The sequence below is a fragment of the Molossus molossus genome, unplaced genomic scaffold, assembly GCF_014108415.1.
Source record: "Molossus molossus isolate mMolMol1 unplaced genomic scaffold, mMolMol1.p scaffold_m16_p_1, whole genome shotgun sequence".
NCBI classification, from domain to species: domain Eukaryota; kingdom Metazoa; phylum Chordata; class Mammalia; order Chiroptera; family Molossidae; genus Molossus; species Molossus molossus.
The window spans coordinates 65,385,120-65,411,920 of NW_023425344.1; the positions used below are offsets into that span (position 1 = coordinate 65,385,120).

The 26,801-nt window shown below is 39.3% G+C and overlaps 1 protein-coding gene across 6 annotated transcripts in view; it reads left to right on the top strand.

Annotated features, from left to right (window-relative positions):
• Nucleotides 1–6,340: 6,340 nt before the first annotated feature.
• PTPN13 (protein tyrosine phosphatase non-receptor type 13) overlaps nucleotides 6,341–26,801 on the top strand; it is a 195,390-nt gene continuing 174,929 nt past the window's right edge. For 5 of the 6 annotated variants that reach the window (XM_036259635.1, XM_036259641.1, XM_036259668.1 and 2 more), the window contains exon 1: nucleotides 6,341–6,816. The gene's annotated coding sequence lies outside the window, so the exon portion shown is untranslated. The remainder of the gene's footprint in view (nucleotides 6,817–26,801) is intronic. The other variant, XM_036259654.1, reaches the window with a different exon arrangement.

Here is a 26,801-nt window from a genome sequence, read left to right on the forward strand (position 1 = left end):
CCTCTCCAGTATCTCTCGCCCTCAGGGTTTAAAGTGACATAAGCCTATCTACACTAAATCTCATAACCCTATCTACACTAATGTTCAAAGAGAGAATGCTGGAAGGTAAAGTGAATTTAAACCTTGACCTTCTAGTGTTAACATCTTTGGAGTTTAACTCATTACTGACTAAAAGAATTTGTAGCAGAAGCATTCAGGAGAGAGACTTTGGTTCAGGTTGGAGGCATTAGGCACCTGGCAAATCAAGTAGTAGATAAATGCTTTAAGCCTAACAGGCTGCCAGCCCTGTTTGGGGTAACTAACAAGCCTGGTCAGTTTGGAGTCAGTTGGGGAGAAACTAGAAAAGAGCTAAGAATCTTTGGTTGGCAAAGAAAGTGAAAGTTACAGGAGCACCACAATGAAACCTGCCTGACTTAACCTTTCATACAACTAGCTAGCCTTGATACCTAATAAATATTTTTTAAAGTTTCTCTTTGGAATAAAAGAAATTATCTGGCCCTGGCTGGTTTGGCTCAGCGGTTGGAGCATCAGTGTGTGGACCAGAGAGTCCCGCTTTCGTTCCAGCTAGGGGCACGTACCAAAAAAAAAAAAGAAAGAAAGAAATTATCTGAAAAGAATTTTCTCAATATGTCTAACACACTAATGTCAAAAATCTGTATAGCTAATGTTGTTGTTTGATTTTTTTAAAATAATGCCTTAAAGTTTATAGTCTTCATTTACATATTTCATTTAATCCTGTTGAATACTGAAAGAACATTACTGGCTATTCTTATTTCCTTCACTTTATAAATGAGGAAAATGATGCTCAGAGAAGTTAAGTGGCTTGCCAAGATTTGTACTTGAGTCTTTTGAGTGCAGATGCTTTGCTCTTTCATTGTCCTGAGTACCAGGCTGCCTCCCAACAGTTAGAGTTATCTGTGCCATTGCTGTCATGTAACTCTACATCCTAGGGGAATTCTCACATTTTAAAGAGAGTTCAGCTACCTCCAAAAGAAAATAACCTGTTTATTCAATAGACCTGAGGGTAATTGTAGTCCTATCTGGTTTCCATCGCTGCATTTTTTCCCTAGCTAATTCTTGGTTCACTTGGAAGTGTTACCACCGCCTCACAAAGTCTTCCTTAAGCACTTGTCAGAGTTTGTGCTCCAATTACCTGCTCATGTTTTGGTGGATTACTTATCTGGCTTCTGCTCTCACCTGGGCAAAGTTCCCATCATAGTCCTTACTCTGTAAGCAAGAAAGGATAACATGTTTCTGGGCTTATAGGGGAGAAAACACTAACGTAGTTGGTACAAGCCAGAATACAAATATTTCACATTGAGATGAATACAAGAAGCCAGCTGGGAAAACATTGCTATTTACAGATTAAATTAGCCCACAATTCATTTCAGCCTTTGAGGTAAAAGTGCTTTTAAAAAAATTATTGACATTTAAAGAACACAATCTTAACATTTTGGATAGATACAAACCCCTTTCTGAATGTATTAAAACATACAGATGACCTTCCTAGAAAAATGCATGAATACACATACTTGGAATATAGTTTCAAGGGGTCCATTATGGAGTGATCCATGGGCTCCATATAAAATATTCCTGATTTAGCATGTATCACAAGTATGGCCCCTAAGTGATGAACATTCTGGGGCTCATTGGACACCTGGGAGCCCAGTTAAATTTGTGTTATAGGCCCTGGCCAATTTGGCTCAGCAATTGAACTTCGGCCTGCAGACCAGAGAGTCCTGGGTTCGGTTCACACTAGGGGCACATACCACAAAAAGAAAAAGAAAAATTGTGTTATGACCCAGCCGGTGTGGCTCAGTAATTGAGCGTTGACACATGCACCAAGAGGTCAGGGCACATGCCCAGGTTGTGGGCCCGATCCCCGGGGGGGGGGGGGGGGCATGCAGTTGGCGGCCAATCAATGTCCTCACTCATCAATATTGCTCTCTCTCTCTCTCCCTTTCCCTTCCTCTCTCTCTAAAATCAATAAAAAAGAAAAGAAAAAAATTTGTGTTATGGTAAAGTATCTAATTTTTTTATTATTAGCAGTATAAATCTATGTTGACCTTTTTTTAAAAACATGTTTTAATTGATTTGAGAGAGAGAGCGAAGGGAGAGGGAGAGAGAGATAGAAATATTAATGAGAGAGAAACATCAAGCGGCTGCCTCCTGCATACCTCCTACTGGGGACTGAGCCTGCAATCCAGGCATGTGCCCCGACCAGGAATTGAACTAGCAACCTCTTGGTGCATGGGACCATGCTCAACCAACTGAGCCACACCGGCTGGGCCATGTTGACCTTTTATAACAAAAGATTGTAAAGATTCTAAATAAAAACATTTCAGATATGCAATGTTTTCTGTAATTATAATCCTCAGAGAAACCATTGTTAACAGTATGAATGTTGTCATATACATAGATATATGAACTTTTGAACAGAAATCAGATCATACTGTACTGCAACATGGCTTTGTCACTAGATAATATATACAAACAGACCACAGTTTATGTAATCCATTCACTATATGGACATGTATTTTTTTATATTATAATTGCCAGTAATGCTGCAATAAATATTCTTGATCGTATCTTTGGGCATGTATGTAAATATTTCCTTAGGATAAATTTCTAAAATGTAATAAGTTAAAGGATATAAACATTATGAATTATAAAAGACATTGCAATTGCACTCTCAAATAAAATAAGTCCACCTATAATCCTACCAACAATCATGGGCCATTACCTATTTCACATATTTCACCAATAGCAGATATTATAAGTCTTTAAAAATATTTTTCCAATTTGATAGTTTTATATTATAGCTCATTTTTTGTTTTAATTTTAATTTATACACTTGTTTTACTTTCAAATATTAATTGCTTTTCTGAATTTCTTTTTTTGTAAATTTCTTATTAATGATTTTTATTACTATATAGAAGATATATCTATCTATCTATCTATATATATATAGATATATAGATACATATATATTTTTTTAATCCTCACACAGGATATTTTTTCCATTGATTTTTAGAGAGCGTGGAAGTGGGGGACAAAGGGGAAAGAGAGAGAGAAATACCCATGTGAGAGAGGCACATCGATTGGTTGCCTCCTGCATGTGCCCCAACCAAGGCCGGGGATAGAACCTGCAACTCATGTACATGCCCTTATCCAGAATTTAACTCGGGACCCTTTGTGGTCCACAGGCTGACCCTCTAATCACTTAGCCACACCAGCCAGGGCTAGAAGCTTTATATTTTATGTAGTAAAATTTATAAATTCTTTTAAGGTTTTGGGAACAACTGGGCAGCTGTTGCTACCACTAAAATAAATTCCACGTGAATAAAAAAATAAAATGTAAAAAAACAAAGCCATAAAAGTTCTAGAAGAAAAGATAGGAGGATATTTTTGGTAGTGGAAAAGAAAATGGCTTGTAAGCATACAAAGAGATACTCATAATAGAAATGAAAATTATTCCTCTAACGAGAGAGCATTTTGTACCTATGAGGTTGGCAAAGGTCAACTGGCATGTCATTTGTAATATAGTTCTGAGTTCTATTTGTTAATATTGTTATTTTAATTTTATATTACATCTGAAAGGAGATTAACCAGTAGATTTCTCTTTTGTGTACTGTTTATCAAGTTTTGGTACCATAGTCATTTATTTATTTATTTATTTATTTATCTATCTTTTTTTTTTTTGTACATGCCTCTAGCGGGAACCGAACTCTGAACTCTCTGGTCTGCAGGCTGACGCTCCAACCACTGAGCCAAACCGGCCAGGGCAGGTACCATAGCCATTTAAAAAAACAATTACAATAAACAAAAACAGCCTTTCAGCTCATACGAAATGAAAAGATTACTGGTACAAAAGCCTTGAAGGCAACCACTTGAAATGACAAGAAAGAAGAAAGGAGGGAAGGAAGGAAGGAAGGAAGGAAGGAAGGAAGGAAGGAAGGAAGGAAGGAAGGAAGGGAGGAAGGGAGGAAGGGAGGAAGGGAGGAAGGGAGGAAGGGAGGAAGGGAGGAAGGGAGGAAGGGAGGGAGGGAGGGAGGGAGGGAGGAAGGAAGGGAAGGAAGGAAGGAAGGAAGGAAGGAGGGAGGGAGGGAAGGAGGGAGGGAAAGAAGGAAGGAAGGGCTCACAACACTATGGTTTGTCTACTTTTGTGAAAAAAAATTTTTTTATAACTAAATTATTTTTATTTTCTTTATTGATTTTACAGAGAGAGAGAGGAAAGGAGAGGGAGAGAGAGATAGAAACATCCATGAGAGAGAACATCAATTGGCCACCTCCTGCATGCCCCCCACTGAGGATTGGGCCCATAACCTGGGCATGTGCCCAGACTGGGAATTGAACCAGCAACCTCTTGGTACATGGTTCAATGGTCAACCACTGAGCCACACCGGCCAGGCTTTTGTGAAAATTTCTAACAGCATACTCTCAATACCTTCTTTCTGACATGAGTTCACAAGCTATTCCAAGTATTATGGACATTGCTTTTCTTTCCAATAAATATATGAACTTTCAGTAGCAAACAGAGGCAGATGTTTCATGAAGGTTTTTATTCTCAGAAACCTACCTCACCCTCTCTATCTTACCAGCCTGGTACCTGAACCAGAACATTTAAAAACTCCTATTCCAAAAAATGAGGAAAGGCTGGGAAATGAGTACCAAGCCTTCACTCTGTTTCCAGTTCGGCTAGGCCGGTCTCCTCACTATTATTTACATCTACCACTCTATTCCTGCTGCTCTCTGGTTCTGTTTTTTCCTTCAACTGTCTTTCCTCATCTTTGATTCATTTATACCACTACCTATCCTTCAAAACCCAGTTTAAATTTCCTTCTTCCACAATCTGACTAATCTAGTTTATTCCACATACCACAGACTTCCATTTGTTAATATACTTCAAGTTTGGCTGTACATTCTAGCTATCATTGTTATCAAATTGTTTCAAAGAGCGCTAGTTTTTTTTTCTTAGGCTTTGTGGTTAGATCCTTTGAGGACAGGGACCTTATCTTAAAATTCTGCTGGGCATTCCCCATTGTGTTTCGCACTGTGTGTAAATACATTCAATGCATACTTGCAAGGCATGTTTGACTGAAGACATCCATCACAGTTATTCGTTCAGTAAATGAGTTAATGAAAATTTAAGTGCTCACCAAAGGTATATCATTACTATTAATTCCTTCATTCATCATACATGCACAGCAGCCTCAGGGGCTAGGGAACCTAGGATTGCAGCTTTAACTTTGTCTCAAATCTCTTCGTTTTGGAGCCAACCATGAAGTTTAGATATACCTAGGGCCCAACATTAAGGGTCCAGAACTACATTTACCTCTAGGTCCCCTTCCCAAAGTGGACCAGGTTACCTTGGATCTCTGAGAATAAACTCAAAAGATTGAAATTCAGATGACAAGATAGTATTTTCTCATGAATCCAGCAGGACTTCTTGTCAATTGTGAAACCCAAATCTTTTAGCTTGCAGGAGTGGGATAGCTGCTAGGACATACCTTTGCCGAGTGTAGTATGTAATCCTACACAGAAAAATGGATGTTCTTTATTTTCTTCAATTATGGTAAATTTATAAACTGTAAGGTTGTTTTAGTTTCAGAGGGAAAATAACAGGGCAAAAACGTACATCGTTTTTTTAAAAAAATATGAGAATTTGAGTTTTCCTGAGGGCATTGGGGGTTGACAAGTGCTGCCACCACACTTTTGAAGATCACTTTACAACTGTGGGAAAACTCACCGAGCTGTGTTCGTTGACCCCGCCATCTGCAAGTGGCTGCAGGGAGAGGGCACAGCCCTGCTCTTTATCTCTGCTCTTCTCTTCACCCTTTCAAAGCCAAATCCGCCCGGTGAGAATTTGGAAACAGGGCTGGAAGGCAGGAGAGGCCAAAGGGGGAGGGGTTCTTTAGACAGATAGGGAAAGAGCGATCAGTTAGGCATTTTCCACTCTTCCTCGCACTCCTCAGAGCCTTGAAGTTCTGTTTCTGAAGTTGGAAGTGTGGGGCGCTCTGCTACATTTTCAACTTGGCCTGAGGAGTCCACGCTACAGGAGCTAAGAACAGCGCCGCGAGGCCATCAACCTGGGCTTCAGCCTAGTCCGCAGAAGGCGAAAGCCAGGCCCAAGGCACCGGTTGTCATGGGAACCGGAGCGCTGGTCTCCCCGGCGACCTCGTCCCTTGGGAGGGGGCGGGGCTGGAGGCCTAGTGGGCCAATCAGGCCGAGGGGAGCACAGGGTTGGAGATCTGCTGTCCTCCAGGAGCCCGGGAAGGGTTGAATGACAGGAATGGGGGCGGGGCCGGCGCGGCCGCCTAAGGTGGAGCCGGAGTTGTGCGAATAGCTCCCGCGGTCGCGGCGCGGCGCGGGTGACACACCATGATCACGGCCTCTAGAGACCGTCGTGCTGGCGAGCAGCACGCCCTGGCTCCCCAGTCCGCCCCAGCCACCTCGGCAGCGCTCGGAGCCGGCTGCAGGAGTTGAGCCACCCGGCCCCAGAGGGGTTTGGCGAAGCCCTTGGAGACGCGCTGAGCACCGGAGGGCGGAGAGACTGCGCGAGCGCTCCTGGGTCAGGCGATCGTCCCGGGTCGCCGCTGGAGGGGCGTTTCCGAGGCGTGGAGGAGGAGGAGGAGATGCTGCTCCTCTTCGCCCCTTCCCCAGGCTCCTTCTCCAGCTCCTTCGGCCCACGCCCGCAGCCGCGTAGGGGAGAAGAGGTGGTGGCTCTCGGCGCCCGCGGCGGCTGCCGGCGGCCCGCCCCGACGCCGCGTCTTCGCCGCGCGCCCCAGTAGCAGGACCCGGTCTCCAGGCGAGCCGGTAAGGACTAGAGCGGCCTCGGGCTCCGGACTGCATGTGCAGAAGTGCACAGCAGAGTACACCGCGCTCGCCCTCTTTCTCCCCTCTGCTTTTGCTCCAGCCCCTAAAACCAACTCCTCTGTTGCCCTGGTGGAAGAAACTTTTCTTTGGTTTTCGTAGTGGGATGTTTTTGCATGTTAGAGTGGGGGTGGGGGGAGATGAGATGAAATGTCATTTTGAATTAGGTAGATCCACCTCTTCCGCGGAGGAAAGTCGGATTCCTGGGAATGAAACCTCAAAGGGCAAGTACGAGATTGTGGAGTAATAGGGAGTGACATTGTCCCATCATGCTAGTGCAGCTCTGCTCTGTGCGTGCTAAGGGAAGGGCTCTCGGAGTCTGTTTCTAATTTTTGTAAATGATTGTGGACATGATGTGGTTAGAGGCCGCCCAGAAGAATGTGTATATGTAAGGGCTCGGGGAAGAGGGGGTGGGGTGGTGGGGGACGAGGGGCAGTGGGGGCAGATGGAGAGACACTGTCTGATGCAAGCTCTTTTATTGCTTTTCTTCTTGGTGCGCGAGTTAACACCGTCCCCCAACCCCTTCCACTCATTACTTGATTCTTTAGTACGGAAAGCGGGAAGAAAGTTAAAGTTTGGTCAAGTCGAGCAAGTTCTTACGAACTTTAATTTCCTTCTGTTGTGAATATATTGGATGAGAGGAAACGGAGCTGGGGGGGATTTACCACTAAAATAGACATACAGCAAACAATACAGGTTTCATTGGCCTTGCACGTATACGAACGACACCCCCACACACGTCCAGCTAATCTCTAAGACAGCCTTGTGTCATTTTTGTTTAATTGCATCTTTGAAACAACAAACGCGGTGACTTCATAGGGAGCTGCCCGGAGCTGAGTTTACCTCTCAGAAAATGGGGCAATCGGGTTTGTTTTCAAGGCGGGGACCTAAACAAAATGTAGGACACCTGATCTGTGAGGGCGCTGGTAACTAATTAGCAAGATTTAAAAATGTATATCTACAGAGTTTACTAAAGGATGGGGGGAAAATGAAAGTTGCTGTATTATGAAGCAAGCGTTGATATTTTCCCAAATTCTTGATGACTGAGTTCCCAGGGTCCAAGTGAAAACTTGCTTCATGCTTATTGGTTGCTTGTGGTAGTGCTATGATACAAATTATTTCTCCTCTTCATGTCATTAGCATTTTTAAGTCAAATGCATGCATATATTGATTCAGTAAATTCATACAGAGGGCTAATTGAATGTTTTATCATTCAATTCTAAATTTATTATACTTTTTCATAATAACATTGTGTTCTAACTTTGATGTCGTAGCTGCTTTGTGGGAGTATGTGTGGGGGAGAGGGTAGGATGGAAGCAGGAATTAAAAATAGAAAAGTAACTAGGGTTAGTTATTAAGAAAAGAGACTAATTCATAGTGTCTTTCACTTTTACAATTGGAGAATTATGACTTCCTTTACCATTAGGTAGGGTTGTCTTTTGAATTTACATTTGTCCCACCAAAAAAATTTTTTTAAAAAAAATCCTCACCTGAGGATATTTTTCTATTTATCTTCAGATAGAGTGGGAGGGAGTGAAAGGGAGAGAGACAGAAACATAGGACTCTCGTGAGAGGGTGAGAGGGACTCATCCACTGGACCCCCTGGGAGGAACCACAACCAAGGTATGTGCCCTTGAGGGAACTGAACCTGCAACTCCTTGGTTGGCAGGCCACTGCTCTAACCACTGAACAAAACCAGTCAGGGCTGGGATTTTTACATGCATGTTAAAGCCTACTTACTTTTTGGAGGGTGATTACCAGCATCCAAAAATATTTATAAATAGCTTTTCATGTCACAAGTAATACATGTATACACAAACCAGTGAAACCAGTGTCCACTGAAAAGATAGATTTTGATATTATGATAGGAGTCAAAAGTTGTAAATACTTACATTATCTTCTTCTGTAAGTATGTCTCATAAATCCAAGAAGTAAATTCGAGAATTGTCTGATCAATTTTTGAGTAGATGATAGGTGTCCATTTTTAAAAATATTTATTTAGTTAGTTAGTTTTCAACTATGTTTTTGTTGATTTCAGAGAGAGAAAGGGAGAGGGAAAGAAGCAGAGAAACATCCATGAGAAAGAAACATCCTCCGGCTGCCTCCTGCAAACCCATCATAGGATGAGCCTGAAACCCAGGCATGTGTCTGGACAGGGAATCAAACCTACCAGAAATCAAACCAGTGACCTCCTGGCTCACAGAACCAGCTAAACCAACTGAACTGCATGGGGGTGAGGGGGGCAATAGATGTCAATCTTTAAATGAATGAAATTTATGTGTTCTTTATTTATTATTAAGAAAAACAGGTCAGCCTGGCTGGCGTGGCTCAGTGGATTGAGCGGCCACCCATGGACTGAGGGGTCCTGGTTCCATTACTGGAGAGGGCACATTGCCCTTGCGGGATCCATCCACAGAGGGGGCGTGCAGGAGACATCTTTATCACATCAATGTTTCTCTCTCTCCCTTCCTCTCTCTCTCTAAAAAATCAATTAAAAAATATTAGAAAAAAAGAGAAACAGGTCAAATCCTTGCTTTATTTCACTTTTAATAGGTTACGGATTAAATGGAAGAGCATTGTAGCTTCTCCTATATCAATTGAGTATGTATTTTTCTAGCTCATCTTATTGATGAGCTCCAAAGAGAGTGGAGAAAAGGATTATTGGGGATAAGCTGCCACTGCTTAATCCAATATTTTGACAGTTTGTATTTTTTATTTTTCTTTATAGATTTTAGAGAGAGAGGGAGAGGGAGAGAGAGATAGAAACATCGATGAGAGAGAACATCCACTGGCCACCTCCTGCATGCCCTCCACTGGGGACCGGGCCCACAACCTGGGCATGTGCCCTGACCCAGAATCCAACCAGCGACTTCTTGGTGCATGGGTCGATGCTCAACCACTGAGCCACACCAGTCAGGCCACCCGCATGACCCAACCAGGGCCGGGGACAAACTGCAATCGAGGCACGCGCCCTTACTTGGGAACCGAACCTGGGTCTCTCTGGACCGCAGGCTGACGCTCTAACCGCTGAGCCAAACCGGCCAGGGCTGTATTTCTTAAATAAACTATAAAACATTTTTGTGTTAAAATTAAATTGTAATTAATACCATTTGAAATAGAAAAGAAACACTACCATACTCCAAGTCAGTGCATTTAGGAGTTACTTGTCAACATATTCTTATTTGGGCATATACTTGTGCTATTAATTAGAATAGTTCATTGAAGGTATTCTATCTGGCCTCTGATGTAACAAAGTGTGACTCATTTGAGTTAATCTCACTTTACAAGGTAGGGGCCTGGAAAAGGAGAAAAGATATTGGGTCTCAGGAAGAAGGATTCATGCTGATGGGGAAGGGAGAGGATTTGTTGCTCTGATTTCCCATTTTTTTCTCAGAAACCCTTTCTCTTTTTTTAAATTTAATCCTCACCTGAGGATATTTTCCATTGATTTTCAGATAGAGTGGGAGGGGTGAAGAGAGGGAGGGATGAAAGGAGGAAAAGATAGGGGGAGAGAGAGAGAGAGTGCACAACAGCAGTGTGTGGGAGACATCAGTTGGCTGCCTCCCACACAGCCCTGACCAAGGCCTGGATGGAAGTGCATCCCAGGTATGTGCCCTTAAATGGAATCTATCCTGAGACTCTTTGGTCTGCAGGCAGAGGCTCTAACCGCTGAGCAAAAGTGGCGAGGCTGAAGAACCTTTCTCTTTTAATTGAAAATTAAAATGGGTTGAACAACTCAGGAACTGGATTTTAAAAAGAGAGTTTTTAAATTTTTTTCTTTATTAATTTTTAGAGAGAGAGGAAGGAAGAGGGAGAGAGATAGAAACATGGATGAGAGAGAATGTCAATTGGCGCCTCCTGCATGCCCCCACATTGGGGATTGGGCCCACAACCTGGGCATGTGCTCTGATCAGGAATCGAACCAGCGACCTCTTGGTGCATGGGGTCGATGTTCAATCACTGAGCCACACTGGCCAGGCTAAAAAGATAGCTTTTAATGAGAAAATTGATTTAGGACTTTAAATGGTGTAAGTTAAAGTTTTATACTAACTGTAAGAAATGAGTGAGTATATCTATAAGCAATGTCTTTGGCTGCATACTGCATCTATGTCTAAAAAACGGTTTCCTATTTTATTTCTAGTTGAGTAGCTGCATGTTCGAATCACCTCAGTAGCTTTGAAATATCTTTATACCCAGTACTCAACTAAGACCAATTAAACCAGAATCTTTGGAGGGTGGGGCAGGGAGTGAGACTAATGTATCCAAATATTTGGAAGCTCCCTAAGAAATTAAACATAGAGCCTTGGCTGGTTATGCTCAGCAGTTAGAGCATTGCCCTGCAGACCAAAGAGTCCCGGGTTCGATTCCGGCCAAGGGCACATACCTCCGTTGCAGTTCGTCCCCAGCCCCGGTTGGGGTTGTGCAGGTGGCAACCAATCAATGTGTCTCTCTCACATTGATGTTTCTCTCTCTCTCTCTCTCCCTCTCCCACTCTGTCTGAAAATAAATGTAAAAATATCCTTGGGTGAGGATTAAGAAAAAAAATAAGAAAGAAATTAAACATAGAGCCAACCTGTGAACCAATATTTTATTCCTCTCTAGGTTAATATTAGAAAACTTGATATGCACAAATACCACAACATTATTATACAGAATTATAGTTCTTTCTTCTATATAAATCACAAGTACCTGAGGACATTTTTTGTTCAGAGGGAGAGAGAGAGAGAGAGAAACATTGACGTGAAAGGGACACATCGAGTGGCTGCCTCCCACACAACTCACCCAACCAGGGCCAGGGACAAACTGCAACCGAGGTATGTGCCCTTAGCGGGAACCGAACCCAGGTCTCTCTGGACCTCAGGCTGATGCTCTAACCACTGAACCAAACCGGCCAGGGCCACAAGTACTTTTTAAAAAGTGAACTCATGAGACAGAAGCATTTATGTATATGCCCATCTATAGGACTTTTTACTATTTCAATCAGAAATAAGAAACAGATATTTTCCTCCAGTTTTTTATTTTATTTATTTTTTATTTATTTATTTATTTTTATCCTCACCCGAGGATATTTTTCCATTTTTTTTGTACAGATAGAGTGGGAGGGAGAGAGAGGAAGGGAGAGAGAGAGAGAGAAACATCGACATCAAGGGACACATCAAGTGGCTGCCACCCCGGGACAAACTGCAACTGAAGTATGTGCCCTTAGCGGGAACCGAACCCGGGTCTCTCCGGACCGCAGGCCGACGCTCTAACCGCTGAGCCAAACTGGCCAGGGCTTCCTCCAGTTTTTTAGAGCTATATTGTCCAGTGTAGTAGTTACAGTCACAAGAGGCTAAATGTAAATTAATTAGATAACAATTTAAAACAGTTCCCTGTTCTGACCGGCAGTCTTTTAAATGCTCAATAGCCACTTGTAGCTAACATCGCAGAAAATTCTGTATTACCTCTAGATTTTAAAATTTGTATTCCAACTTCTCATCATCAAATGGAATATTCATATTCATGTTCATTTCCTTCACATTTATAACCTAAAAATATGTACTTTTGATAGTTTTATAAGTGAGCGGAAATATCATATTTTTGATGTTTACATTAACACTTTCCTCAGTGTGTTGTACCTACTTGTAAGGTTTTCCTTTTTAAACTTAACTGCGAGGAGAAACTTTAATGTCTTTGTGTTTATTTATCAAAATGCTCTGAATCTAACCAACGGTTCAAAATTGCTCTCGTATATTACAACAGTTTCTGGTTTGGAAATAGAGAAAGTTATCATTTCAACTCAAATGTTGGGATTTCATTCAAGGTTTTTCTATTTGGGGAAGGTTCTTTTTTCTTTTACAAATGGAGACTCTTTAGGTCATACAATATGATTTAATTTTTCAACAGAAAATCATCTTATTAGTTTTAACATGAACGTGCAGATATACAAGAGACTATTTTTTTCCCATATGAGAAAGCATCCCCTTCAACAAAATAAGGTTTCTAAACAATTTGAGATTATCGGAAACTAACAACATGTCATGAATTTTGATGGTGTTTTGCCACTTGTTAACTACTGATGCACAGTTTGGAAGAAACTACTATGTGTAGTTCGTCTCATCTGCAGCTCCTTCTTAACACATAAAAAAAAAAAAAAATCAAAGTTTTCTCTATTGGTTTAGTGTGTCTTAAGTAGAAATGGAAACAAATTATTTTCAGTTCAAAGAATTTCTTGAGCCCAGCCAGTGTGGCTCAGTGGATTGAGCATCCTCCCATGGACTGAGAGATCCCAGTTCAATTTCCATCAGGGCACATGCCGGAGTTGCAGGGTTCGATCCCCAGTAGCGGGCATTAAGGAGGCAGCCAATTGATGTTTCTCTCTCTCCCTTTCTCTCTAAAAAATCAATTAAAAACATATTTTTTAAAAAAGTATTTTATTTACTTTTCCCTTATTGGTAGGTAGTACATTTCTTTTTATATAAACATATGCTTTCTTACCTACTCACATAAGACAAATTTGCATCCAGAATGTTGTTGGCATTTTTTTTTTTTTTTAAAGGATGCCTGATGTAATGGTTTGTATACAACATCACATTTATGTATTAATTTTTTCCACTTAGTTCTAATGTAGTCTGTGGAAAAAAAATGAAAAATTCTTGTTGAATAACTTAAATTAAGGTTGATTGTATAACCCGAGTATGTGGTAAAAAATATTCAAGATTGGTAGTGTTTAAAAGAAAGATATAGTCTGGGAATTTTTGTAAAATAAGGGAACGCTTTTAAGAAATTTTGTTTCTCTTAGTACTGCTTAAGTATTTATTACTTAAGCACTTTTTCTAGAAAAATGTAATTTTTAAAATAAACATTTAAACCATTGGGGGATGATTAATTGTTTTAAGTCTTAGTGTAGTCAAATATCTCTTCTGGAAAATATAATGTAATTCAGTTTTTGAAGTGGAAAAAAAAATTAGTATTTTGGTACAGGAATTTTCCTTATTGTAAGGTTCTGAATGATAGATTTATTTCCTCTTCGTTGTCTTTCATGTTCTTGATTTGTGCTGAGATGTAATTACATGGAATTGTTTGAACATAATAATGTTTATTGATTTCATTCTTTACACAATCTATTTTAATTTTATTCTGATGATAGTGTCTATGCTTAGTTTAAGGAATGAGCTTGAGGCTGTGGTTCAAATGTAACACATCTCAATTTTCTATGGGCTGTGTGAAAATTTACCAAGGCTAAAATGTATTTTTGAAGCTACACTTGAAAGCTGGAATGGCTGTTTTGTTAAAACAAAAACCTAATAATTACAAAGAAATAAATATAATAGAAACTTTAATTCAGGAATCTTCCATTATCAAATCAAAACTAGATAAAACTGTATTGTAGATATATACCATTCATTTGAGTTCAATCAGAACTTTGAAATTCTGGCAGAACTTTGAGGTATATAGAAATGAATAAAAAATAGGATATAGTACCCAACAATACTGTTACTTCACTTATAATTCAAGTCAACATATCCTCCAGTGTTTATAGTTACATAATTCTTATAGTTGAAATAAAACCTCTGGACTATATTATTCTGTTATTAAATTAATGGGGATTTCATTCAACTTTCAAATGAAAGAAAATATTTTAATGTGGTCACGTAATATATCACACCCATTGTGTAACTGAAGACCAAACTGAGCTGTTCTTAACATTTTTATCTGAATCTTTCAGTTTATGTTAGTGCATCAAGATTCCAAACTGCAAAGGGATTTTAAGATTGTATTGAGATACTGAGATTTAATTGAAAAATGGATAATATTGTTCACCCAAAGAAAGGATACTAACGAATCACTTTTGGTGAACCAAACCAGTTAGTTGACTTTTTTTGGTAGTGTTGAATCTGGACTGACCTATCCACATTCTGATGCCCAGCTCCCTTTTTAATTGTTCTGTGTTCTGTAAATATACCATGAATTCCTATTTTCTTACAGGTACTTTACTAGGCAATGGTGATTCACACAGAGAGGACACATTTTCAAGACAACACATAAATGAAATAGTCTGTGGTCACATAGCTTTAATCATCTGAGTTCATGCCAAGTAAATTGATCTATTGGCAGGATATACTGGCACAGAACAGTTGTGAAGAGAAAATTAAATAACATGTGAACTCGTAAAACTTTACTGAAAAGGGGGGAACTATCTGAATAGGTATGAATTGTTTTCAGATGCAGCTGTGCATGATGTGCCCTCTCCTATTAGTTAGAGAATCAGTATAGCATGGTGTTTATTTTTATCCTCACCCGAGGACATTTTTTTTTCCTTTTTTTTTTTTTGTACAGATAGAGTGGGAGGGAGAGAGAGGAACAGAGAGAGAGGGAAACATCGATGTGAAAGGGACACATCGAGTGGCTGCCACCCGCACGACCAACCAGGGCCGGGGACAAACTGCAACCGAGGTACATGCCCTTAGCGGGAACCGAACCCGGGTCTCTCCGGACCGCAGGCGGACGCTGTAACCGCTGAGCCAAACCGGCCAGGGCAGTATAGCATGGTGTTTAGAGCACAGACTCTGGAGTGAGGCCGCCTAGATTTTGATTTGCTGACTCTGACGTACCAACTCTCTGACCTTGTGCAAGTTTCTTAACCTCCCTGTGCTTTGTTTTCTTCATCTGCAAAAGGAGGATAATTACCAGACTTCTTTTATGGGATTGTTGTAAGGACCAAATGAGTTAATACATGTAAAGCACTTAGAGTAGTACCTAGTGCAAACCAAGTATTAGATAAATATTAGCTTTTAATTTTGGGTATATATTTGATTTACAAAGTTAAAAAAAAACACTAGGTAAAAGTAATATATGAACTAAAAAGGGTTTTTTATGTTTGTTTGTTTCAAAGTTATGACCTTGCTTTGTTCTGTGGGCTTCATATTTCTTCTACTTATTATTTGGGTCCTTGATATATGTAATGTGTGCCTGATTTTCACACATTTCATGAAAACAAATGTCCTCTTCAAACTACTCATTTTAAGAACAGTACATCTCCTGTTTTGGAGTTACTTTTAGAGCATATGGCATGTTGTTTTGAATATCTTTTCTAGTGGCACATCTGTTCTTTGAGAGTGGGTTTGATTCAATTAGAGAATGTATTCATGTTTTAGAAAGGTGAGTGAGTGGTTAAGGAGTATAATTTGAATTAAAATGAAAAATGATTATAAAATAAAAGCAGTGATTTTAAAAATAAGGCTATAGCCCAGCCAGTGTGGCTCAGTGGTTGAGCATTGACCCATGCACCAAGAGGTTGCCGGTTCGATTCCTGGTCAGGGCACATGCCCAGGTTGTGGGCTAAATCCCCAGTGGGGGACATGCAGGAAGCAGCCAATCGATGTTCTCTCTCATCAATATTTCAATCTCTCTCTCCCTCCCCCTTCCCCTCTCTCTAGAACCAATAAAAAATAAAAATAAAATAAATAAAAATGTGGCTGTAAACATAATTATAAAAGATAGTCCCAGAAATGTTTTTGATAATATTATGTTCGAGGACATGGGTATGTATCCTCCCAAAGTGTCTATTTTGAAGGGTAACACTCCTGGACTTATAAATTCTAGTATATTGATATGTGCATGTTCACAATTTCACAAACACAGAGCTCTTATTTAATATTTGTGGATTTTAGGTTGCTGTGCCTCTGGGAGTAAGTGTTGTGTGTCATCACCTCAAATTCTTTAGAAAGTATTTGTAGCACATTTCCCGACAGATACTGTGCATACTTTCGAACCTTTACTATGTTAACATACCTTTGAATCTCCAAGATGATATCGTATATATCGTTTGTTATTTATTTGACATTTTAACTACAGAATTCATAGTACGTCTTTTAACATGTCTCATAATAGGAGCACTGATTTGAAAAATGCTGCTTGAATATTCTCTGTGTGTGCCCTGTCCAAGACCATTGCAATGATTTGTTCTGCTTCTTACAGTTAGAAATTGCATTGGGTTGCTAATACAAGAGATCTAGCATAACAATGGACCAAAAGAAGGTAGGGATTTATTTTCCTTTAACATATCATGAAGTCCAGGCTTAATACTCCAGAACCGACCCAGACATCTTTTATTGTTCTTCTCCACTTCCTTACGATGGCCTTTGCTGGGCACTTGGCTGTCTCAAAACTAATTGAAGAGAGTAGATGTTGGGGGTCCAATTATTTTCTCTCCAGACTTCTCAATATCTGATCTCCATTTGGTTCCAGTTTAGTGGAATTTGGTTGTAATATGCATAGATTGGGGGGAGGGGTTGTTATTGACTTCCCACTTGGTGTCTAACACATAAATGATGCTGATTACAGTGTCTTGACGTAGAGAATATTTAAGAAACTGAATTCACTTTCTGTGGAGGCTGATTCATGGCCATTAAGATTTGGTACTTTTATTCTTTGCATTGTTTGATACTTAATTCCTTGAAATAATATGGCTCATTTGTACAATTGAAAAAAAATCAGTGTTCAGTCTACCATTTACATACTAAATTCAGTTATTGTTCACCTTTAACAAGAGAAAATTAATGTATTTATATCCATTGTTAAATGTTAACATTTGTCAAAACTAAATCTAGGTAGTATCATGATTTATTTATTTACTTTCAAATATAAATTAGAAAGTATAATGTAATAGAAGGAACGCAGATTTTGAATTTAGAGAGTTTTTGGTTTGTATTTTAGCTCTTTTAGTAATTAGTCATTCTGGATAAGTAATTTAATCTCTCTGTGTCTAATCTTTAAGATGGAAATAATACCTACCATATGGTTTTTTGTGAGCTTTATTCCTGACTTACTACACATATAAAATGACTGGGCACAGTCCATTGATTTTCATTTATAAAAATTCTTTACCTTTCACTTCTTTCTTCAGCTGTTTATACTAGGGGAAACAGTTACCTAAGAAATATGATTAATAATACTGAGACAATAGCATGGTTTATCTCTTTATCCCCCAATGTATACTGACTTCTCTAGTATACATTGTTTTGATTCGTTCACTGACTGCTTTTATTACATTGTTATATATGTAAGATCTTTTTAGACATGGTAGCTACAGACATGCCATTTTAAGACTAAAATGATTGAAATTTTAAAGGAAATAAAATGGGCAAATCTGCCATGTCATCTTGACTATGGAAAAATATAGAAATTGGTAGAAAAACTATCCAGAGGATTGTTTGACTATAGTTAAAATAGCAACAATTAGAAATGTTTTACAAGTAATATACATTTATTTTTGTTTTGAATGTCCTTTGTTTCTTATCTAAACTAACTATACAGCTTACAGTATTTGACTGACCTCTCTGTGTTCAGAATTATTTTCTGTATTTTGAGAAATATTGGAAAATAAAAAGAAAATGCTTTTTACCAAAAAACTTTGAATCTAGGTTAAAACAAGACAGATAAGAAAGATAGGAAACTGTTCTATATTTCAAAACAGTGAATAAGTGCAATAAAACTTTTAAGGAAGAGTACAGAGTAAAAGAAATAGGAAAGTATAATGCTAGAGAAAGCGTGTTAGGAGAATCTGTCAAGGACTTATGTGACCAATAGTGCCAGATGCCACAGGGAGCCAAAGAAAGATGACTAAAGAAAAGTAGAAGTTTCTGGCCAGGTAGCTCAGTTGGTTAGAGCATCGTCCCGATATGCCAAGGTTGTGAGTTCAACCCCCAGTCAGGGCACATACAAGAATAAACCAATAAATACATAGGTAAGTGGAACAACAAACTCATGTTTTTCTCCTCCTTCCTTTCTCTCTGAAATCAGTCAATTAAAAAAAACACAGAAAGAAAAGTAGAAGAAACAGAACAGTGTGATCAGTTGAACGTTATTACTAGCAAAAGAACCAGCCCTGGCCAGTGTTGCTCAGTGGTTGGAGCGGCAGCCTGCGCACCAAAGGGTCTCCGGTTTGATTCCCAGTCAAGGGCACATACGTGGGTGGCAGGTTCAATTCCTGGTCCTGTTTGAGACATGTGCAGGAAGCAACCAATCATCGTGTCTCTCTCACATAGATGTTTCTCTGTCTCTCCCCCAATCCCTCTCTTCCTTCCACTGCCTCTGAAGATCAAGGGAAAAAATATCCTCAGGTGAGAATTAACAACAAAAAACTATTTTACTACACTGGCAAGGAAGGGAAATAATGGAAGGACATTAAAATATAGGATGGTATTTGGTTGCAAAATGGATGAGATTTAATAGGTCAGAAAAAAATTGTTTTCTAAGATTAAAGATGATGAACAGATTCTGTGAGATGAAGAGATTTAAAGTGTTAGAGGAGTGAAAAGGAGTAATCTCCTTGCCCTGCTAGTGTGGCTCAGTGGATTGAGCGTCGTCCCATGGACTGAGAGGTTTTGGTTTGATTCCCAGTCAGGGCACATGCCCAGGTTGTGGGCTCGATCCCCGGTAGGGGGTGTGCAGGAGGCAGTGGATCGATGTTTCTCACATGGATATTTCTACCTCTCTTTCCCTTCCTCTCATTCTAAAAAATCAATAAAAACATATTTAAAAATAAAAATAAATTATAATAAAAGAGTAATCTCCTTTTGTGAGAGTCTGTTTAGATGTGAAAGAATGAGCCCTAGGTAGGGTTGCCAGCTTTAGTCATGAGGAAAGCAACAGTTTTCTGTAAGATTTAAGGGAATTCATCAAAGATAGATGTGGGCCAAGTGATAGAAATGAAAGCGAGGTTTTGTAAGAGAATTTACACTTAATGTTGTTATCTTCAGAACGTGCTGTCGGAGGAGGCAAGATTATCTGCTTTTAAGTATGATTTGGGTAGTGGTGAAGAATTGGAAGTTTGAGGGGCAAGGTAAAGGTTAGAAATCATCACTGTTGGGAAAGTAAAGGGAGATTGATAAAGGACTTCCAGGTCTTATCAGTTTGAAGTTGAATAATTTGAACAGTGACAGCCTAAATCCAGATCTGCAGAAAATGAAGAGTAAGGTATAGGGATTATTGGTAATATGTGATGGTCAAGTAAAATATGGGGCCTCCAGTAAGGAAGAAACCTCACTGAGGCAGGGAGGATTGGATGAAGTAGAAAGTGATTTTATTCAGCACCTTCTGAATTTGCTCAATAAGCCAACTATTGACTGAGTTGAAGATATTTTTCATTTGCTGCTGCTCTCTGCCACTTTGTTAGAACAAGCTGACAAAAGATCTTGTCTCTAAGTAGTGTGTGTGATGTTTGTCCAACTGAAACTGCTATGTGGATTATTTACTGCTTGGTTCACTTAATCTGGGGTTGAGGATTGTAGTTAAAATGAGCCATCTAAATTATAAATTCAGGAAAAGTGTTTAAATAAAAATCTCATCCTGGTGTTTATTATTCTGTTATGGTAGTTGGGTATTTTATTTACCACTAGTGTGACTTTACTTATGTAGCCTTTAAACTTACTTAGTACTATGATTGTTATCACTAGGATTTAGAATTTTAAATTAATTGGGAATGTTTTCTGCAAATTGCTTTGACTACAAAATAATTTTCTATCCTCTTCTTAGATGTTAGCATTATATTTGCAGATAAAACATTTAATTCTTGAAACAGCATATTGCAAAACCTGCTGGCTATCTACAAATAATGGTGGATTGCCTAAAGTTACCTACTTGATTATTAAGTAACAGCACAATTCAGTGTAGGCCTCTAAAAATAGTGTCTTAGCCACATCATTAAAGAATTAACTGCCATTGCACATAATAGTGGCTGGTGAATTTTCCTTTTTGCTAGTTTATATATTCCATACTTCCAAGAGAAATAATCTAGAATAAATAATGTTAAGCTAATTTATAAATTATTCCTAGTTCACTTAGACAACATACTTTTAAATATACATGGCCTTTCCCTTGCCAGTATGGCTCGGTGGGGCATCCTGCCGTGCACCCAGAGGTTGCTGGCTCAATTCCCAGTCAGGACACATGTCCACGTCATGGTCTGGATCCCTGGTGGGGAGCTTGTGGGAGGCAGTTTCTCTCTCTCGTTTCCTGTTCCTTCCTCTCTAAAATCCATACAAACACTAAAAAGAAAAAAAAGAATTTGACACTCGTAGGATATTATTTATCTTTATAACAGTCCTGTAAGAAGATACTATTATTCTTATTATAGGTGACAAAACTGAGCCTTAGTGAGTTACCATTAAGTCACATAGGTATTGGTGGTGAAGCAGGAATTTTGGATTCATGTCTGTCTGACATCAAAGTCAATTATCTTAACCATAACTTCTCATGTGAATAGTATCTTTTAAAATGAGCAGTATCAATGCCCTGGCTAGTTTGGCTCAGCATTTAGAGTGTTAGCCTGCGAATCAGAGTCTTGGGTTCGGTTCCTACTAAGGGCACGTACCTTGGTTGCAGTTTGTACCCGGCCCCGGTTAGGGTCGTGTGGGTGGCAACCAGTCGATGTGTCTCTCATATCACTGTTTCTCTCTCTTCCTCCCTCTCTCCCTCCCACTCTATCTGAAGATAAATGAAAAAAAAAAAAAAAAGTCCTCAGGTGAGGAGATAAATAAATAAATGAAATGAGCAGTACAATGAGGAGCAAAATAGTACCTCAATTTACATGGCAAATAAGAAACAGAACTCCACAGTCTATGTTGGAATTGTCATGAGCTTCTTGAACAATTGTTCTTGCAAACGTAGTGTATTTTCAGCCTTCCCTTGCCACCTCCACCAAGATTTCCCTCTACTAACCCGTAGTCTTCATAGCATCAAGTTTACTATAAACTGTTAAATAAATATAATAAAGCGTCTTTCGGAAAATATTTAAAAAATATTTAAGTGCTCTTCACAGCATTATTTGTAATGGTATAAAATTGGAAACAACATAAATAGCTTACAGAGGAGGTTGGTTTAAAGTATTCTAAATCCGCCCTGGCCAGTTTAGCTCAGCAGTTAGAGCATCGGCCTGCGGACCAGAGAGTCCCAAGTTCAATTCCGGCCAAGGGCACATACCTTGGTTGCAGTTAGTCCATGGCCCCACTTGGGGTCATGCAGGTAGCAACCAATCGATGTGTCTCTCTCGTGTCGATGTTTCTCTCTCTCTTTCCCGCCCACTCTGTCTGAAGATAAATGTAATAATATCCTCAGGTGAGGATTAAAAAATAAATAAAGTATTCTAAGTCCTTACAATGGAATGTTGTAGTGATCAAAAATTAGGTTGATAAGAGTTTTTTTTATAACATGCAAGTATATTTTTTTATGTTTTTCTTGATTTTTAGAGAGGGAAGAAGGGAGAGAGAAAGACAGAAACATAGATGAGAGAGACACGTTGATTGGCTGCCTCCTGCACACCCCCAATGGGGATTGAGCCCTCAAACGGGGCATGTGCCCTGACCAGGAATAGAACAAGCAACTTCTTGATCATTGGGTCAATGCTTAACCACTAAGCCACACTGGCCAGGCTAACATAGAAATATATTAAATAGAGAAAAGATAAAATTTAGTAAATAAAGCATGATTATAACCATAGTTTTTGTTTTACTTTATTTTTATGAAAACTTTCATTTTTAAAAATGCTAAATGGAAAGAAAGATGCCCCAAATGGTGATATATAAGGGATATATTAGGGTAGAAGGATTAGATTGAAGAATTCATGACATATAGAATCTGTTCTGTTGAGCTGAGAAACAGGTTACGATATTTTACCTGAAGATTTTTTTAAAATACGAAAGAGCCTTACTGCTTGTAATGCAACAAATATCTTAGCCAACACTTTAGAAAAACTAGAAGTTGTACTTAAGGCCAGGTTACTGTTTCACAAGGATATTTCAGTAATAATAATGATAATAAACACTCATAAAATGTACTGTTTGCTGTAGTAAAATTTCAGTTTCCCAAAACAGCCTTAAGGTAGGTCGAATGAGAGTAATTTGCCCAAATAATATAGATAGTTAAGTGGGAGAGCCAACATTTTCAATCTAGTTATGCTATCTGGTCCTAAAGCCTGTGTATTTAATCACTGCACACTGAATATTTTAATTGTGAAAATCATCTATAACTTTTAGTTCAGGGTTATACGTAATGATCTTATGACGGTGTGGTCATTGAGAATAGTTATGAACTTTTGGCAGTCTCCAAACTGCTGAGACAGACAAAATGGTGAAACAAAGAAACAAATCCCAAATGAAAGAACAAGAGAATTCTCTAGAAGAAGGACTAAATGAAATGGAAATAAGCAAATTATCAGATATAGAATTCAGACTAATGATTATGAAAATGTTTAACAGCATGAGAAAAGATATGGAACCAATGAAAAATGACCAATCAGAAATCAAGAATGACATAGCAGAAATAAAGAACATATTAGAAGGAACAACCAGCAGATTAGAGGAAGCCAAGGATCAGATCAGCAAATTAGAAGACAGGGTTCAAAAAAAATTACTCAATCAGAGAACCAAAAAGAAAAATCAATTAAAAAACAGGACAGTTTAAGAGAGCTGTGTGACAACATGAAACATAACAACAAAGACATCCTAGGAGTACTAGAAGAAGAAAGTGAGCAAGGGTTAGAGAATCTATTTGAAGAAATAGTGGCAGAAAACTTTTCTAACTTGATGAAAGAAAAAGGCATACCAGTTTAGGAGGCACAGAGAGCCCCAAGCAAGAAGAACCCAAAGAGGTCAACACCAAGACACAACATAATTAAAATGCTAAAAGTTAAAGACAAAAAGAGAATCTTAAAGGCAGTAAAAGAAAAGCTACAGGTTACCTACAAAGGAGCTCTCATAACGCAGTTAGCTGATTTCTCAACAGAAACACTGCAGGCCAGAAGGAAATGGCATGAAGTATTCAAGGTAATGAAAAACAAGCATCCGAACCCAAGACTGCTCTATCCAGCAAGGCTATTATTAAAAATAGAAGGTGAAATAAAGAGCTTCTCAGACCAAAAAAAAAAAAAAAAGGCCAGAGAATATATAAGCACCAAACAAGCACTGCAAGAAATGCTAAAGGGACTGCTATAATAAGCAGAAGAAATAGAGAAAGAAACAGACATAATAAATGAAAATGGCAATAAATAAGTACATATCAATAATAAATATAAATGGATTAAATGTTCCAATCAAAAGACACAGAGTAGCTGAGAGGATAAGAAAGCATGACCCATATATATGTTGTCTACAAGACACCCACCTCAAACAAAAGACTTACACAGGTTGAAAATGAAGGGATGGAAAAAAATTTTCTAAGCAAATGGAAATGAAATAAAAGCTGAGGTAATAATACTCATATCTGCTAAAATAGACTTCAAAATGAAGGCCATAATGAGACAAAGAAGGCCACTACATAATATTAAAAGGAGTGATTCAACAAAAGGATATAACCTTGGTAAACATATATGCACCCAACATAGGAGCACCAAAATATATTTAAAAACTTATGGAGAACTTCAAGGGAGAAATTAATAATAATACAATCATAGTGGGAGACTTCAGTACCCCACTGACATCACTGGATAGATCTTCTAGACAAAAAATTAACAAAGAAATAGAGGCCCCAAACAATACATTAGATCAGATGGATTTAATAGATATTCACAGATAATTACTGCAGAATACACATTTTTCTCAAGGGCAAATAGGACATTCTCCAAGACAGACCACATGTTAGCACACAAGTTCAAGCACTATAAGTTCAAGAAGATTGAAATCATATCAAGCATCTTCTCAGATCACAGTGGCATGACACTAGAAATTAATTACAATAAAAACACTCAAAAACATTCAAATCTGTGGAGGCTAAATACCATGTTATTAAACAACAAATGGGTTACCAAGGAGATCAAGGAAGAAATTAAAAACTTCCTGGAAACCACTGAAAATGAACATACAACAACACAAAATCTATGGGATGCAACAGAAGCAGCCCTGAGAGGGAATTTCATAGCATTACAGGCTTATCTCAAGAAACAAGAAAAATTTCTAATTGACTCTCTAACACTACAACTTGAAGAACTAGAAAGTGAACAAAAAGAAAAACCCAGAACAAGCAGAAGGAAAGATTAATAAAGGTTAGAGCAGAAATAAATAACATAGAGACTAAAAAAACAATTCAAAAGATCAATGAAACCGAGAGCTTGTTCTCTGAAAAGATAAACAATGATGAACATTTAGCCAGATTCACCAAGAAACAAAGAGATAAGGCCCAAATGATCAAAATCAGAAACGAAAGAGCAGAAATAACAACTGATGCTACATAAATACAGAGGATTGTTAGAAAATACAATGAACAATTATATGCCAACACATTGGACAATCTAGGTGAAATGGACAAATTTCTAAAATCACACAGTCTCCCAAAACTGAAATGGGAAGAGTCAGAAAACATGAACAGTCTAATAACTAAAGAAATTGAAGCTGTATCAATAAACTCCCAGCAAACAAAACCCCAGGTCCAGACGGCTTCACATGGAGAGTTTTATCAAGCATTTACAGAATAGCTATTCTCAAACTTTTCCAAAAAATTCAAGGGCAAGGAAGACTTCCAAGCTCTTTTTCTAATAATCCTAATTTTTAGGTAACGACACTACAAAGAAAGAAAATTACAGGCCAGTATCCCTGATGAACACAGATGCCAAAATTCTGAACAAAACATTAGCAAATCGGATCCAGCAATATATTTTTATTTATTTATTTATTTATTTATTTTCCTCACTCGAGGACATTTTTGCATTTATCTTCAGAAAGAACGAGAGGGAGAGAGGGAGGAAAAGAGAAAGAGAAACATCGACACAAGAGAGACACATCGAGTGGTTGCCACCCACACAACCCCAACCCGGGGCCAAGGACAAATTGCAGCTGAGGTATGTGCCCTGAGGGGGAACCACACCCGGAACTCTGGTCCATAGGCCAGTGCTCTAACTGCTGAGCCAAACTGGCCAGGGCCAGCAATATATTTTAAAATATTATTTAACACGACCAAGTGGGATTCATCCCAGGGATGTAAGGCTGGTACACTATTAGCAAATCAATAAATGTGATACATCACATAAACAAAATGGAAGACAAAAATCATGTTATCGACTTCTGGTCAACATGGCGGCGTAGGTAAATGAGGTATCGCATCCTCCCACAACCACACCAACGTTACAACTAAACTACAGAACAACTATCATTCAAAACCACCTGAAATCAAGCTGAATGGAAGTCCTACAACTACGGAATTAAAGCAGCAGCCACATCCAGACTGGTAGGAGGGGCGGAGGCAGACAGGCTGGTTCCACACCCACGTGTGGGGGATAAAAATCAGGAGGACACCTCGGCTGGGAAGGTCCTCCCTGAGGACTGAGGGGTCCCCATCCCACACCAGGTGCCCCGCTCAGGGTTCCAGTGCCAGGAGGAAAGTCCCCATAACTTCTGGCTGGAAAAACCAGCGGGAACTGAGGCTCAGGGAAGCTGAAGCGGCTGGAGCCCCAGGCAGCTCCTTAAGGGGCCCGCTCGTGGACTTGTCGGACTCTCTCCCTCTAAGCTTGGAGGGGAGGCAGCTCAAGGGGCGCCAGAGACATGCAGGGAAGAACTGAGCTGTTTGGCAATAGAGCGAGGGCTGGAGAGGGGCCTTTCTCCTGGACAGAAGTGTTGTCAGAGGCCTTTGTTTCTTTGGTGAGTCCTTCCCTGGGGCGGCAGACAGCCACCATATCTGGGACTCCAGCAACCTGGCTCACACTGGTAGCCCCGCCCTGGTGACTCCCTGAGGCCCCACCCCACCCAACTTTCAGGCCCACCCAAGCTGTTGCCACTTGCTTCACCATAGGATTGGCCTGTCTTGGATCCTGCTTCAGGTTTTCCTAAATTCTTTCAAACGAGCAGCATCTGGTCTCAGATAGCCCCATAACTCTCCTTAAGTAATACACAGAAACAAACACAGGGAGGCAGCCAAAATGAGGAGACAAAGAAACAGGTCCCAAATGAAAGAACAGAACA